Source organism: Sciurus carolinensis, unplaced genomic scaffold (genome assembly GCF_902686445.1).
Source record: "Sciurus carolinensis unplaced genomic scaffold, mSciCar1.2, whole genome shotgun sequence".
Lineage (NCBI taxonomy): Eukaryota > Metazoa > Chordata > Mammalia > Rodentia > Sciuridae > Sciurus > Sciurus carolinensis.
Genome location: NW_025920289.1, coordinates 185512 through 199749, shown reverse-complemented (window position 1 = coordinate 199749; position 14238 = coordinate 185512). Strand labels below are relative to the sequence as shown.

At 40.4% G+C, this 14238-nt stretch overlaps 1 protein-coding gene across 1 annotated transcript in view; it reads right to left on the bottom strand.

Annotated features, from left to right (window-relative positions):
* LOC124975507 (polyunsaturated fatty acid 5-lipoxygenase-like) overlaps positions 1 to 14238 on the bottom strand; it is a 59893-nt gene that overhangs the window by 44394 nt on the left and 1261 nt on the right.

The following is a 14238-nucleotide window of genomic DNA, read 5'->3' as shown; positions in this document are numbered from 1 at the left end:
AATGGTCTTCATGTTTGTTTTGGTGCCAACACCATGATGGTTTTGTTACTATAGCTCTGTACTATTGTTTAAGGTCTGGTATTGTGATGCCTGCTGCTTCACTTTTCTAAGAATTGCTTTGGCTATTCTGGTCCTCTTATTTTTCCAAATGAATTGCATGACTGCTTTTTCTATTTTTAAGAAGAACATTATCGGAATTTTAATGGTAATTGCATTAAATCTGTATACGCTTTTGGTAGTATGGCCATTTTGACAATATTAATTCTGCCTATCTAAGAACAAGGGAGATACTTCCTTCTTCTAAGGTCTTCAATTTCTTTAGTGTTCTGTAGTTTTCAGTATAGATCTCTTTTGTTATAATAATTCCAAAATATTTTTTGAGGCTATTTGTTGTTTTGTTTTGTTTTGTTTTTTTGATTCATTGTATACAAATGGAGTTACAACTATGGTTTCACTGGTTGTACACGAAGCAGAGTCATACCATTTGCGTAATCATACATGTACATAGGGTAACGCTGTTTGTCTCATTCTATTATTTTCCTTCCCCTGCCCCCTTCCTACCCCTCATTTCTGTCTACACAATCCATCCTTCTTCAATTCTTCCCTTACCTCCCCTCCCCGTTATGTATCATCAACCACTTATCAGAGAAATCATTTGGCCTTTTTTTTTTTGGGATTGACTTATTTCACTTAGCATTCTTGGAAGACAGAACCTCAGACAATGAAGACAAAATATTTAATCTTGAACACAAAGCTGACCAAACAGAGAAAAGGCTATTTGTTAATGGGGTAGTTTTCTTAATTTCTCTTTCAGCAGATTCATTACTAATGTATAGAAACATGGTTGATTTATGGGTTTTAATTTTATATCCTGTTACTTTGCTGAATTCATTTATGAGATCTAGAAGCTTTCTGGTGGAGATTTTTGGGTCTTCTACATACAGAATCAAGTTTGTCAGCAAATAGGGATACACTGAGCTCTTCTTTTTCTATTACTATCCCTTTAGTTTATTTCTTTTGTCTAATTTCTGTGGCTAGGGTTTCAATGACTATGTTGACTAGAAGTGATGAAATAGGGTATCACTGTTTGTTCCAGGTTTTAAAGGGAATGCTTTCAATTTTTCCCCTTTTAGAATGATTTTGGTCCTAGTTTAGCATATATTGCTTTTACATTTTTAAGGTATGTTTTTCCAGTGTTTTGAACATGAATGAATGCTGAATTATGCTAGATTCTTTTTATGAATCTCTTGTGATAATCATGTGATTCTCTTCTATAAGTCTATTGATGTGATGAATTACATTTATTGATTTCCATATGTTGCAACAGCCTTGCATCCTTTGGAATGATCCCTACACTATATTTTTAATATTTTTTGTATGCAATTTGCCAGAATTTCATTAAGAATTTTTGTGTCTATGTACATCAGGGTTATTGGTCTGAAGTTTTCTTTCCTTGATGTGTCTGTCTGATTTGGGGATAATTCTAGATTCATAGAATTAGTTTGGAAGGTTTCCCTCTTTGCTATTTCATGGAATAATTTGAGGAAGATTGGTGTTAGTTCTTTGTAAAGCAAAAGAAGTAAAAATTAAAAATCAATAAATGGGATGTGGTGTCAAACTAAAAAGCTTCTTCACAGCAAAGGAAACAATCAAGAGTGTGAAGAGAGAGCCTATAAAATGGGAAAAAATATTTGCTATCCACACCTCAGATAAGGCATTAATATTCAAGATATACAAAGAATTGAAAAAGCTTAACACACACACACACACACACATAATCAGTAAATGGGCAAAAGAACTAAACAGACACGTCTTAAAAGAAGAATGGTTAACAAATATATGAGAAAATGGTTAACATTTGTAAATTAAAACTACACTGAGATTCTGAGATTCTACCTTACTTCAACCAGAATGGCCATTATCAAGAATACAAATAACAATATATATTGGCAAGGATGTGAGGAAAATGGTACACTCATACGTTCTTTCTGGGTCTTCAAATCAGTGCAACCACTCTGAAAAGCAGTATGGAGATTCTTCCTCAAAAAACTGGGAATGGAACCACCATTTGACCCACACTTCAGTATTTGTCCAAAGGAGTTAAAACCAGCATACTACAGTGATACAGCCACATCAATGTTTTCAGCAGCACAATTCACAATAGCCAAGTTCTGGAACCAACCTAGATGCCCATAAACAGATTAATGGGTAAAAAAAAAAAATGTGGTATGTATACAGAATGGGATATTACTAAACCATAAAGAAGAATGACTTTAGGACATTTGCCTACAAATGGTTGGATCTGGAGACTATCATGCTGAATAAAATAAGCTAATTCCCCAAAAACCCAAAGGTTAAATGTTCTTTCTGAGATGTGGATGCTAACTCAAGGCAGGGGGTGAAGAATAGAGGGTCAGTGGATTAGACAAAGGTGAATAAAGGGAAGGAAGGGGGACTAAAAATAGGAAAGACAGTGGAATGAATCTGACATAACTTTTCTATGTATATCTATGAATACACCACAATGAATCTCAACATCATGTACATCCACAAGACTGGGATCCTAATTAGAATAAGATATGTTCCATGCTTGGATATATACATCAAAATAGATTCTACTGTCATATAAAACTAAAAAGAACTAACAATAATAGCAATAATAATAATACAAAGAAAGTTTCAGGTGAAAGACATTCTTCCTATACTAACAGGAGAGTAGAATTCTTTTAATCAAGAATAGAAAGTTGAAACTGAAGGAAATCTGTAAAAATAGACTTTATTAAACTAACCCTTATTGAGACAATCAGGGACTATAATTGTGGGACAAAGGCTGGGTCAATGCAGTAAACTATTACCCTTTTAGGAGGTCATCAAAAGCCTACCAACAAAGAAAAGTCCGGGACCAGATGGGTTCTCAGCTGAGTTCTACAAAACCTTTAAAGAAGAACTCATTCCAATACTACTCAAAGTATTCCATGAAATAGAAGAGGAGGGAACCCTCCCAAACTCGTTCTATGAAGCCAATATCACCCTGATACCTAAACCAGACAGAGACACATCAAGGAAAGAAAATTTCAGACCAATATCCTTAATGAACATTGACGCAAAAATTCTCAACAAAATTTTAGCAAATCACATACAAATATATATTAAAAAGATAGTGCACCACGATCAAGTGGGTTTTATCCCAGGGATGCAAGGTTGGTTCAAAATTCGGAAATCAATAAATGTCATTCACCATATCAATAGACTTAAAGTTAAGAATCACATGATTATTTCAATAGATGCAGAAAAAGCATTCGATAAAATACAGCACCCCTTCATGCTCAAAACACTAGAAAAAATTGGGGTAGTGGGAACATTCCTTAACATTATAAAGGCCATCTACGCTAAGCCCATGGCCAATATCATTCTAAATGGTGAAAAACTGAAAGCGTTCCCCCTAAAAACTGGAACAAGGCAGGGATGCCCTCTTTCACCACTTCTATTCAACATCGTCCTTGAGATTCTAGCCAGAGCAATTAGACAAACCAAAGAAATTAAAGGGATACGAATTGGAAAAGAAGAACTCAAACTATCCCTGTTCACTGATGACATGATTATATATTTAGAGGAACCTGGAAATTCCACCAGAAAACTTTTGGAACTCATAAGTGAATTCAGTAAAGTAGCAGGTTACAAGATCAATGCTCATAAATTCAATGCATTTTTGTACATAAGTGATGAATCTTCAGAAAGAGAAGTTAGGAAAACTACCCCATTCACAATAGCATCGAAAAAAATAAAATATTTGGGAATCAATCTCACAAAGAGGTGAAAGACCTCTACAATGAGAACTACAGAACACTAAAGAAAGAAATTAAAGAAAACCTTAGAAGATGGAAAGATCTCCCATGTTCCTGGATAGGCAGAATTAATATTGTCAAAATGGCCATACTACCTAAAGTGCTATACAGATTCAATGCAATTCCAATTAAAATCCCAATGATGTACCTTGCAGAAATAGAGCAAGCAATTATGAAATTCATCTGGAAGAATAAAAAACCTAGAATAGCTAAAGCAATCCTAAGTAGCAAGAACGAAGCAGGAGGTATTGCAATACCAGATCTTCAACTCTACTACAAAGCAATAGTAACAAAAACGGCATGGTATTGGTACCAAAATAGACAGGTAGATCAATGGTACAGAATAGAGGACATGGACACAAACCCAAATAAATACAATTTTCTCATACTAGACAAAGGTTCCAAAAATATGCAATGGAGAAAAGATAGCCTCTTCAACAAATGGTGCTGGGAAAACTGGAAAACCATATGCAACAGAATGAAATTAAACCCCTATCTCTCACCCTACACAAAACTCAACTCAAAATGGATCAAGGACCTCGGAATCAGACCAGAGATCTGCATCTTATAGAAGAAAAAGTAGGTCCAAATCTTCAACTTGTTGGCTTAGGATCATACTTCCTTAACAGGACACCCATAGCACAAGAAATAAAAGCAAGAATCAACAACTGGGATAGATTCAAACTAAAAAGCTTTCTCTCAGCAAAGGAAACTATCAGCAATGTGAAGAGAGAGCCTACAGAGTGGGAGAATATCTTTGCCAACCATACTTCAGTTAGAGCGCTAATTTCCAGAATCTATAAAGAACTCAAAAAACTCTACACGAAGAATATAAATAATCCAATCAACAAATGGGCTAAGGAAATGAACAGACATTTCACAGAAGAAGATGTACAAGCAATCAACAGATATATGAAAAAATGTTCAACATCCCTAGTAATAAGGGAAATGCAAATCAAAACTACACTAAGATTCCATCTCACCCCAATTAGAATGGTGATTATCAAGAACACAAGCAACAATAGGTGTTGGCGAGGATGTGGTGAAAAAGGAACACTCATACATTGCTGGTGGGGTTGCAAATTAGTGCAGCCACTCTGGAAAGCAGTATGGAGATTCCTCAGAAAGCTTGGAATGGAAACACCATTTGACCCAGCTATCCCACTCCTTGGCCTATACCCAAAGGACTTAAAATCAGCATAGTACAGAGATACAGCTACATCAATGTTCATTGCTGCTCAATTCACCATAGCCAGATTGTGGAACCAACCTAGATGCCCATCAGTTGATGAATGGATAAAGAAACTGTGGCATATTTATACAATGGAATATTACTCCGCAATGAAGAATGATAAAATTACGGCATTTGCAGGCAAATGGATGAAATTGGAGAATATCATGCTAAGTGAGATAAGCCAATCTCAAAAAAATAAAGGACGAATGATCTCGCTGATAAGTGGATGAGGACATATATTGGGGGGTGGGAGGGGTTAGCATTAGGTTTAGGGTTAGGTTTATGGTTAGGGATAAGGAGTGTGGTAAGAATGAAGGAAAGAAGGATTGTATAGTGGGAAAAGAGGGGTGGGAGGGGTGGGGAGGAAGGGAAAAAAATAATGAATCAAACATCATTGCCCTATGTAAACGTATGATTACACAAATGGTATGCCCTGACTCCATGTACAAATAGAGAAACAACATGTATCCCATTTGTATACAATAATAATAATAAAAAAAAACTATAACCCTTTTAGGCTTCTCTACCCTTGTGTTCTTTTCAACAGACCTGTTACAAGACCCTGATAAAACCACAGAAACAGAATGTTTGCACAAGATGAAATTGTTACCAGGGAGAAACCTAAAAAAACCCTCCAGCTTCAATAGAAGTTCATAGTCAACTTAGAAATCACTCATTTTGGAGGTCACACAGCTGGGCAATACATTATTACTTTCCCACTAGCTTTGCTGTAGGTAACACCTCTAATGTGTGAGTTATATGATACTGGTTGCCTGGGTTACTTTTCAGTGACCTGAAGCCTGCTTTTACTGAAAACAAAGACCCTTTTCTTAGGCCTGCAGATAGATGTCTGATGCTTGACTAAAATGGGATGAAAAGGCTTGGCATCTCTGTCTTCATATTTTGTCAGTCCCCTTTATCACCTTAACTTTTGGATCAGATTCTTTCAGCTCTACATGCAGTGCTGAATACCCATTGGAGCTGGTCTGTGCCCTTTTCAGCAGCAATAGCTGCCCAATCACCTAAAGTCCTTCAGCCCTATCATAAGGAGCCCATCCAGCCACAAGATCAGTTTGTGTCCAAAAGATGATGGCACCAGCTGCAAGAGTAACTCAGTAGTTGCTGGGACAAGTTTAGCATAACTGCCCAGTGATCTGAGTCCCAGGTAAGAAGAGACATCTTTTGGAACTGTACCCGGCTCCAGTGGAAAATTACAAGACCCACCCGACTTCAACAAATAACTAAAAGCTGGCATCCCCACTTTTGTTTGTGAAGCAGTCTCATCTCTCAATCAGTGCTGTCTCCCTTCAGCTGAAGTCCCAATTAAAGCCTTGCCTGTGTATGTGTGCACATTTGACTTGATTTCATATCTCCTATCAAGAAGTTTAAAGCTCCCTTCTCTGGTATCACTATCTTCCTAGTTACTTTCTTCAGTTAACTACCCTTAACCAAATCCCTTATTACATTTCACAACTTACTATTCTTTGTATAATTCAGTATATAAGTGATTGACTTTGCTTTTGGTGGGGTTTTTATTTCTTTTTGAGGGTTACTATGTCATGTACAACTTTAATTAAATAAATTTGTATATTTTTCTCCTTTCAATTTTTCTCATGACATTTTAATTCTCAGACCCAGTCAAAAAAGGGAAGAGGTAAGTTTGGCTCCCTCATAGTTTATTTAGCCAAGATTTTTGTTCTTAAAAAGTTGAAATTCACAATTGTACATACTTATGGAGTATGGGAGATACTTTGATACATGAAAACAATTTATACTGATCAAACTATGGTAATGAGCATTTCCACCACCTCAAATATTTATTCTCTTTTATAGAAACATTAAAAAATCCCATCTTCTAGATATTTTAAAATATGCAATAAATTATTATTATTATTAACTATTATCTATTATCACAGTGCTGTACTGTAGAAAATTAGAACTCCTATCTGCTTTTTGGTATCCATTATCCAGCTTCTCTCTATCCCCACTACCATTCCCAACATGGCAGTGACCACTATTTTTCCTCTCTCCATCTATGCTATCAACATTTTTAGCTCCCACATGAGTGGGACATAGAGAGAGACTGAGAATACAATTTGTCTTTTTGTTCTTGGCCTATTTCACTTAACATGATGTCCTTCAAGCTCATCATATTGCCACAAATGACAAAATTTCATTCTCTAGTATCATATTTCTTATGATATTTCTAGTATCATATTTAATAATATCATATTTTCTTTATTCTTTTGCTGATAGGCTCTCTAGTTGATTACATATCTTGGACCAAGATTCTTAATGGTCCCCTTAAGTGAACCCTTTAATTCATTTAGTCAAGACCTATACCAAAATGTCTCCTTAGACAAATCTCTGTACTGTACCTGGAGTGGCAGAGATGGTCAAGTTCTGTGCTCTGACTTCATGTAGATGAACTCTAGTGGCCCAGGGACTGGTGTACACATGGCTCAAGCTGGAGTAAAGGGATATGCCCAGGCATAGGCTGACACCTGCCAGGCCAAACTCCATAAGGGTCCTCTTTAGCTGCTCCTGTGGGCCAGAGATGAAAAGCTGGCCCTTACCCAGGGTAACTCTTCGCCAAGCTCAAAAGGCTTACTGACAATGTCTGTGACTGACACAATGACTTTGAGTGGTAGGGAGATATTATGACTTGTTTCACAGAGGAGGATGCTGAGGCCCAGTAAGACCCACTTCAGTCATTAATAAGCTGGAATTCCATTCCAGGCTTTGCTGCCACAGTCACTTCATCTTTATTAGTTTTCAATTAGGTCAATAACTGGGTAAAAAGAGAAGGCTCAGAGACAAGTGAGATCATAAGGATTCAAGTCCCCCTGGAACAATGGAAGTTCATAGCCATACAGTGATGTTAAGAACAATCAGACCAAGCATTCCCCCAGCATCTGTGGCACTAGTGGTAGATTAAGACCACCCTGCCACTAAAAGGTGCCACCCTAGGTTGTGAGCAGCACTGCCACCCAGGCCCTGGGACCTAGATGCTCGGTGCCCTGAGCATGCCTAGCTCCTTCCTCCAGGGCTTGGGTGCGCACGGCAGCAGTGACTATGGCTTCTGCATGGCTTGTGTCTGCAACAATCAGCAGATAAGGAAGAAGGATGAGGGCTCAAGCACAGCATTTATGTTCCAATGACCAGCAGATTTGGGAAACCCCAGACTCCATGTTCTCCAAGGTAATTTCTAAGCCAGATTTCCTTGACTCTTTCCCGTGGCAGTAGAAACCAGAGTTCTTGGTACAATAGTGAATCAATCAAAGGGTCTAGGAGTGTTCGTCCTACATGTGGTTTCTTCACTTCTATGTCCATTTCCCTCTCTCCAAGCTGCCAGGAGAACCCCTGGAGAACTTACTAAGAGGAAGGGAAGTTGGGTGATTGAAGCTAACCTCTCAGCTCTGAACATGAGGAACAGTTTTTCATGTGGTGACTGGGGCCAAAGTCAGACTCTGTGGTCAGAAAGCAGAAGCTTCCTCTTCAGGCCCTGCGGTCTAGGCCAGGGTCTGCAGTTAAGAACAGTTTCATAGATAAATGAGCCAGGCCTCTGTGTTTGGGATCTCAAGTCCTGGGTCCTTTCCCTAATGTGTGAACTTCTGTCCCACCAGAATACCCCTTTGCAGGGAGGGGACAGGTCTTGCCTGGGCACCCCTAAGACAGACCTCTTCTGACCCACAGTTTGTTCTGGAGGCTCTGGCAAGGCTACATAGATACAACATTATCCCAAGAGCCTGTAGAATCTCAGGCAGGAGCCCTGTCCTATTACAGGGTGGTGATTCACTGGGAAAAGTTAGAAGGCCCCATGATGTCCAACTGGGGACAGAAACACATATGAGGGGTGGGGAGCAATGACCTGGAATAAAAGGAGAGAGAAAGGGTTGCATCTCTTGAAGGGTGGATTTTAGTGGGGGAAGTGAAGGAAACTTCTTCACCAACACATCAGCAGGTAAGGGAAGGATCTAGTGGAACAAGAGGTCCAATCTCCAGGGCCTTGGGACCATCTAGAAGAACACAATGGGGATGGGAAGGCCCAGAACTGGATACCTGCAAACCAACTATCAACCCATGCCAGGACCCACACACCTCAAGGATCTATAGAGGCCTCAGCCCTCCTGTGGGCCAAGATGGAGATTCCTAATCCTATTCATGGGGAGGGCAGTGAGAAACACATGGCTAGAGGACAGGTAAGCCCTGGTGTCTGGAGGTTTGAGTTCATATTCTAGTTTCAAAGTGACTGACCATGTAGCCTGGACAAATTGCTTCACTTTCTGAGACTGCTTCTTCATCATTCATATGGAGATAACACCTTTCGAACAGGACTATTGAGAATTCTAAATAACATGATGCCTGTGTTACCTTTCTGCAAGGCTGTGTGCATCAGAACCACCCTGTCTTCTCTCCCTGACCTCTGGAGGTTATAGCACTACCTGTGAGCAGCAGCAACATAGCACAGGCCCTGCTCTATGGTCCATCATGGGCCCAGCAGAGCAGCCAGAGGTACATGTTGGGGGAAGAAGCTAAACCCATGTGCTCAAACCTGGAGGAAATTTCTATGAGGGTTGAGAAGGGGCTATGAGGACACAGAAGAACCAGAGGCATTTTAGGAAATAGTGGTGCAAGCAGAGCAGAAAGAAGTCAGAGTGTGGTCAGGACTGAAGGGGGGCCACCAAGAGGCCTGAACCCTGTCCCAGGGCAGTTGCTGCAGGGGAAGTGACTTTCCCGTGACTCTCAGGGGTAGGAGGGGTTGGTGGATATCCCAGCATATAGATGCTAGGAAGGCTGGGGTGAAGGTAGAGAGGACACTCATTCTAAAGTAACAGGTATCAAGAGGATCTGAGGGGGGATACTCTTATGGGAGGAAAACGTTCAGGACCTTGCGTGAAACAGACAACTTCCTTTCTGGGAGTGGTAACCCACAGTAGAGACTGAGCAGCTACTCTGAGAGTGGGGATAGCAGGGTGACCCTTCAACACATTTTTCATACAGTCACAATAGAATGGGACACTTCAGGACTCCTGATTGACCCATGCCTTCAGTCATCTAGCAGAGAACCCTGAAGTTGCACCTGCGATGAAATCACTGAAAAGTCTTACAAGGACTCAATCTGCCATCTGACAGGGTCATTCTCAGGGGCGCAGGTCAGGCCCGCACTGTGACTTGTCTCTGGCCAGCCCAGGGGCTTTTTGGCCTGGCCTTGGACATAACAGGAGATGAACAGGGTCTCAGGGACTCAACCAGGACCAACTCAGGAAGTCTTAGGGGTCAAAGCCATGTGGCTGTGACTCTAGCATCCCAGGGGGCATCTACTGCAAGTGTCACAGACAACAGAGAAAATCCTCCCTCTAGAAAGATATCAGGCCACATAAGTAAAATAAGGCCTCAGGAAGTTTTATGGAACCACCAGATGTCCTGAACTTCCTCCCTTCACTCTGAGGGCCGGGCATGCTGGTATAATGCTTTAATGCTGGAACACATGGAATTCTTCATGGTGGACACTAGAGATATTAATCAGACAACATAGGGTACTCAATGAATGCTGTACATGTGCATAGCTGAGTGAATGTCATTTCATTTTATGGATAGGCATAAGTGCTCAGAGAGGTGAGGCCACTATAATGCTAGTGAGCATCTGTGGTCCCATGATTAGTATCCACGCCTCTGTGGCAGCCCAGCATGCCCCCTGCTCCTCGCAGCCATGTCTTAAGAGAAGGCCTGAACTGGGAAACAAAGACTCAGCATTGAGCCCTGACTCATCCACTCCACAGTGTGAAGGAAGGTCAGAGATGGGAGGACACAGAAAACCTTCCTAAGAGAGATGGTGTTTGAGGCAGCTTTTTGGAACTGGTCAGATTCAGAGATGAAGTAAGTGGGGACAAGGGGTGGGCAGGGCATTTCAGATATAGGGAACTTGGAGAAAAGGAGTCCTAAGGCAGGGAATTGCATGCAAAGGAAGGACGGCTGAGGCACAGAGTTTCAGCAGATGGAGGTAGATGATACAGTGGTCAAGATGCTGGAGAGAAACATAAGAAACCTTAATTCTCCAGCCTCAGGTCAGGAAGTCCATTTGGCTAATTTCATTGTTGTTTTCAACTCTGTATTGGATATACGATTTTAAGACTTTTGAATACAGTCATACTTTGCTAATGAGAGAGATATGTTCTGTGAACTGCATTATGAGGCAATTTAGTCATTATGCAGCAATCCAGTATGTACTTACACAAACCTAGATGGTATAGATTACTACATGCTTGGCGATAGCAATTTTTCATCTCCAATATAATCTTGTGGGAACACTATCAAATATGCAGTCCACTGTTGATCAAAACATCATTATGTGGTGCATGATGTATTTCATCAAAGTGTTAGTTGACCAGTTTCCATTTGAGCTATCAGTATTTGAAGAAAGGTCATTCATGAATTCATTTGTCTCTGCTTCAGACCTCAGCTGTTGCTCTGTGGGATGGATGGGGAGAAGGATCCCTCTGCTGGAGCAAGGATGTGGCCCACCAGGGATGCACCATCTTGGAGAGGGACTAATGAGAGGCTTGTGGGGGAAAGGCTCTAGAAAAGAGAGGGAAGGATACTGGGAGAAGACAAAGGAGAGACTGGACCAAAGACAGGGAGACTAGAAGAAAGAGCTGAGGAGACCAAAGGGCTGAGAGAATGTGAAAGGGACAATGGGTGAGGAGACTTAGGATAGAAGGAGGGAAAATGTGGAGCAGAGAGCTAGGGATGAGGGAACAGAGAGGGGCCTGCTAGAGGTGGCTGAATACAAGGAGGAAAGGAGATATTGGAGCAGGAAAGAAGAGAGAGTTGTAGTATGGAGGGAGGAAATGGGGCCATTGGGAAACAGATAGCAGAAGAAAGAGGAAGAAGAAGAGGGGGCAGAATATAGGGAAGAAATGGGTTAGGGAGGGAGTATTGGGACATATAGAGAGATAGAAGATCATACAAAAGAAATATTTCTTCTCTATTAATATATTCTTCTTGAGAAGGAGGTATTCTAGAATTCATTCTTTAAGAATATAAGAATGTTTACTGAATTTATTTAAGAATATATCATTAATAATTTAAACTTCTGAATATATTCAAAAATCATACATTGAACCTCATCCTATAGCCCTTAGCTTGTGTGTGTGTGTGTGTGTGTGTGTGTGTGTGTGTGTGTGTGTGTATGTTGTGCTGGGGACTAAACCTGGTGCCTTGAGCATGCTAGGCAAGCACCCTCCCACTGAGCTACACTCCCTGTCCTCCTCTAATGTTATTGAAGGTACTACCAAAGAGCCAATTGGGCCAGCTAAATTTCCCCAGAAATCTTCAGAACTGTTAATTCCATTTGACTTAAATTGCTTTAAGTTTATAGAGTTAAAGAAACAAATTAATTTTTCATATTTGCCTAGAGTCCAGCTAGCCTCTGGGAACAAGTTCATTCGGTGTATCAACCCAGCTTTGCCCAGCAGACAACAGGGAACCAATGAACATATGATGCTCATAGGAGAATCCCACCTGGGAGGGACTTTGTTCCTGGTCTTGAGCTGAAACACCATCTGAAGAGAAAAGTCAGGAATCTGTAACTCAATTTATTGAAAAAAATAAAAAATCAGTCCTGCCAATTACTGAATTGAAACGTGCTTTGACCTGGAATGGTAGGACTGGAAATAATTGAATTGATTGTGTGGAAATAACTTTTATTATTGTTATTCTTACTTTTGTTAATGGCAATCATTACAACACTTTTCTAGATAAAATGGAATAGCCTTATCTTCTTAGCAAGTACTTCTGCTAAGATTTCTCTCCTATCTTTAACCAAAAGGAACAGCTTGTCTTTAAACGATATACGCCCTAGAGAATGAGGAAGCAGTTCCGGGCTGTGCAAGACAAAATGTGAAGTAATTTTGCATCAACAGGAACTTTCTCAAAAGCTGATTTTTTTTTCCAAAGGAACCTTTCGCACCCAGCTTGTTCCCGGATAGTGCAGCTGCCCCTCTTGATGACTGCTCTCAATCCAATGGAAATGTGACATGCAAATCTCTCCTGAAATTTGCCTCTGGAATTTTCACTGAGGTGTTCAACCATAATGTCATTTGAATGACTTCTCAGGGTAGGGAGACAAAACAGAGAAATGGAAATAATGAACAGAAGGGCACTCTCACTTTTTGTCTAAGGACTACATGATGACTCTGTCACTGTGTCTCCTCCTGGGAGGAAACATACATGGGGTATATAAGCTATACTGCAGAGCTTGAGCACACTGATGACCTTGTGCTTCTAGAACTTTGCAGTATCTGGAGAACGGGGTCCACTGCAGTTCATTTATAAAGGGGAACTAATCTGTTCTCTGTTTTCCTGCCCTAGGTACTGGGGTGGGGGGAATCCATGATAAAATTGAGATAAATGAAGGTACTTCAGAGACGGTAGAGGGTACCAACAATCCAAATGGATATCACAACTCCACTGCATCATGATTCTCAGGTCCAGTTCCTCAATTGAGAACCAAGCAGTAGAAGTTGTTCTGACACTCAGTATATAACTTTCCATGAAGGGAGCTCAAGCCAGGTTAAGAGTATGTTAAATTTAAGTGCCAAGTCAGGTTACAGTAAGTTTCTGAGGCTGCAGAATAGGAATTCAGCTCACTTTTGGAATCAAGCAAAAGAGCAGACTGTTATTTCCTTACTTTAGGTTCTGCAGGTCAGAACACTATGATATTTACCAAGAAGAATTAAGTTGAAATTTGAAAATTGCAAGCTGTGTTTGTTGCAAATATTTCTGACGAGTTTCATGTGAGTTGACCAAATAAATGAAATGGTGAGAAAGCAGCTTGATAGAGACTGAATCTTTTTGGTTGTGGGGTAGTGGAAGGAAATGGTTTTTTTCCTATGCATTTACAATATGTCTAGGACTATTATGGGTAGTTATTTGGTGAGCACTTCCTATGTACCAGGTGATAAATGAGGCACTGAAAACTGTGACCTGCCCATGCTCACCAGAAAAAGCCATGGAGTGAAATTCACACCCCAGTCAGCATCAGGAGTTCGCTGCTAAACGAGGTCACCTGTGCATGGCTTCTTACAATGTCTGGCATTACAGACTAGAGGTTCAATAAATGTGGGCTGCATTTGCTCCTCAAATTCCCAGGTTCCA